Below are 3671 nucleotides of genomic sequence, written 5' to 3' on the forward strand. Positions count from 1 at the left end.
TTTACTGCAAAAGTGAGAAAAATTTTTATTCAAAAATTAGGGGGGAGGGCGTGTGTTATACATTGAGAAATCAATACAGCTTGCCTCCCCCTTCCCCCCCTCATTTTTGAATAAAAATTCGCTATCTCCCTAGGTTTCAGAGATATTTTTGAAAAAATGACCGACTCAACTTTTTTGGTTGTGAATTCTCAATACACACCTCCCCCCTGCCCCCAAAATTTTCATAAAACATCGCTATCTCCCACAGTTTCGGAGATATTTTCAAAAAAATCACCGATTCAATTTTTTTGGTTTTGAATTCTCAATACATAACCCCCCTTCCCCTCCCTCCAAATTTTGATAAGAAATGGCTATCTCTCGCACTTTAGGAGATATTTTTGAAAAAAAGACCGACTCAATTTTTTCAATTGCGAATTCTCAATGCACACCCCCCACTCACCACCGCCCGCAAAATTTTCGTAAAAATTTGCTATCTCCCTTTTTTTCGGAGATATTTTTGGGTAACTTCAACGATAACCCACCCTTTCATAAAACACCTCTGTTTGCTAAACTCCCCACTTTTACAATCCCCCCCCCCCCCCCCNTGTGTATAAGAGACAGCCCCCGGATATCACATTCCACGGTTTTCCAAAATTCCCCCTCAAAAATTCAAAAAAATTTCTAGTGTGACGTCCGGCAAAAAATACATTTCATTTAATTTTTCTATTTAATAACAACTGGAGACTACCAGATGTTTTGTCGCGTTTAAATATTTTTCTCCGCTGTGGATATTCGCACCCCCAAAACGTGTCTCGTGTTTCATTCCTCGTGCCTCGCGACTGGAAAATTGTATGGTACGGACGATCCCCGGACTCGTGCCTCGTATCTCGTGCCTCGTGTCCCATGTCTCCCGCCTCGTGACGGGAAAATTGTATGGTACGGACGACCTCCGGACTCGTGCCTCGTATCTCGTACCTCGTATCTCGTACCTCGTGCCTCGTGACGGGAAAATTGTATGGTACGGAGGATCCCCGGATTCGTACCTCGTATCTCGTATCTCGTACCTCGTATCTCGTACCTCATATCTCGTACCTCGTATCTCGTGCCTCGTGTCTCGTGTCTCGTGCCTCGTGACTGGAAAATTGTATGGTACGGAGGATCTCCAGCAAGAGACACGAGATACGAGGCACGATTCTGGAGATCCTCCGTACCATACAATTTTCTAGTCACGAGGCACGAGACACGAGACACGAGGCATGAGATACGAGACACAAGTCCGGGGATCCTCTGTACCATACAATTTTCCAGTCACGAGACACGAGACATGAGACATGAGCCACGTTTTGGGGGTGCGAATATTCACAGCGATTTTTCTCACGGACTCAAATGATTATTTTCTCCATGGTTCAAGAGTACAGCTGCACAAAATAAACTATTTCTGGTACATGATTTTTAAGTAAATTTCCCGGAACACTCATAAAATAAAAAAATAAAGTTTTAAATGATAAGCCGCCATACACTCTTCAAGTGTTTGTCTCTAGCTATATTTGCTATATTTTATGACTTGTCGGTGACTACATGTCGCCGACTAAGGGTCAATAGTCTGCTACAGACCCTCCAAAATCCATAAAATTTTCCATTGGACATGAGACTTTTCTCATGCGCCTACGCCCTATGCATCCACCCGGCGGATAAGGGAGATAAACAGGAAATTCCAACGGTCAAGGGACACTTGTGTGTACCCTGGTCTGGAGTTTGTTCTGATAAATAAATTCAAAATAATATTTTCAATTTAAATTATCCAGTTACCAATGTATTTTTTCAGTAAAAATAAATAATTATTTGAATTGAAAATTATTGTGAAATTCTAAATTAGGAGAATTTCGAATTATTAAATGACCCTTGTTTGAACCCAAATTCTGTTCACAAAAGCGACGACGAACAAAAACTAGATTATTATTAATAAGAAGTAATGATTTATAACAATCATTAAAATTAATGTATATTTTAATTAACTAAGATAATTAAATTGGAGATTGTGGAGGGACAAAATGGGACTCCTGAAGTATTTCTCATTGGTTAGTTCGGAGTGGAAAAGTTCGCCCACACCCCAACGAAAATTGGAATAACTCAATGTGGAAGGGGATGAAGTAACCTTGAAACAGTGGGACTGATGAGTCTGAGGAGGGAAACTCTAGACTAAGGTCGTACACCATTGGTCCCGATGCCAAACTCCAGTAGTATCAGAGGTCACATACTCAGTGCGGGAAATAAAACAATCTACACCCCGGGTTTTTCCTCAGTTCACTTGTAGTAGTTAGTTAACCATTACTTCACGTGATTATAGAGTCTTTTAGCTTTTGTTTCAATTTTAATTATGAGACCAAGGGTGAAGTTAAAACCCTTTTCAATTAATTTCTATTGAGTCTTTCATCACTCATTTTCTTTTAAAGTCTTTTATGATTCTTTTATGTTTGAGTTTTTTATGGCTCATTTCGTTGTAAAGTCTTACATGATTTCATTTCATTCAAAATAGTGCAGCATTAGTTTATTGAATCAACAATTGGATTATCATTATACTGATCGTTTTACTTTCTAACCGTACGTTTTTGAACCATTTAATTTTGTATTCCGAAACTTTTATTTTTTTTTGTGATATTTGTTTTTAAAATACAGACTTGCTAAAAGTCATTTTAAACTAAATTCTTGGGTTCACTTATTTTATTCAAATAATCTTGTTTCTCCAAATTCAGTTCCTAAGAGTCATTAAGATTGAAACTTAAATTCATTTAAATTCACTGCGCGTTAGAAGTTAGTTTATGTCGGTGACTATTTTCTTTTATTTCACTCCTAAATTTCCTTGGAGTTAGTCATCCCTGACATAACACTAGATTTTAGAAAATATTTTTTTTTTCAAAAATCAAGTATATTTTGGTTTGAAATTAATCCCAATTCTGATAATTAATTCTAAACAATTTTCTTCTAAAACTTAAAAACGTTTTTCTGAAGCTAATCCACTTCTGTTCTCTGTGCATCTGTAATTTTTTTCACATTCTACAAGGGTATTTACATACAGGGTATCCCATCTGCAACGATGCGGCTAAATATCTCTCAAGGAGGACGGGTAACAAAAAAATTTTTAATACAAAAATTGTAGGGTTTGAAGGGGGACATCCGATGTAGTCATTATTTTGATCTTTCAAGCTCACGCTTGCAAGCTGCAAGCACAAAGAGCTTTTTTTTTCAAATGGCAACCGCATTTTTTATTCCAATGAAACTTGTTCAACTTAATGAGTTGTTTTCAGAAACCTCATCATTTATTTAATTTCATCTCATTTTACTCGAAAAATGTCATACAAAGACTTTTGTGGCCAAATTGAATATTCAGACTTTTTTAGCGTGACCCAGGATGTACCACGTGCACTCTCAAACTGACCTGAGGATTCATGTGAATCATAGCTAATATTGCAACAGCTCTGGGATCATCAGGATTAATACCTTGTTGTACTTGTCGTTGTCATCCTCGAAGGATTCTCCCTCTTCTACAACTCCTTTCGATCCTCGGGATAACTAAATCTGTAGGATAATGTAGTCGATTGCGGTAACGTTCTCAATATGTTCGAGCAGCAGCTCGATACACTCTCCTACAGTCTCCCAAAACAAGTTAAATATGAACAATTTCACTGGCTGAA

Source organism: Diachasma alloeum, unplaced genomic scaffold (genome assembly GCF_001412515.2).
Source record: "Diachasma alloeum isolate Michigan unplaced genomic scaffold, Dall2.0 Dall_scaffold_00619, whole genome shotgun sequence".
Classification (NCBI taxonomy): Eukaryota; Metazoa; Arthropoda; class Insecta; order Hymenoptera; family Braconidae; genus Diachasma; species Diachasma alloeum.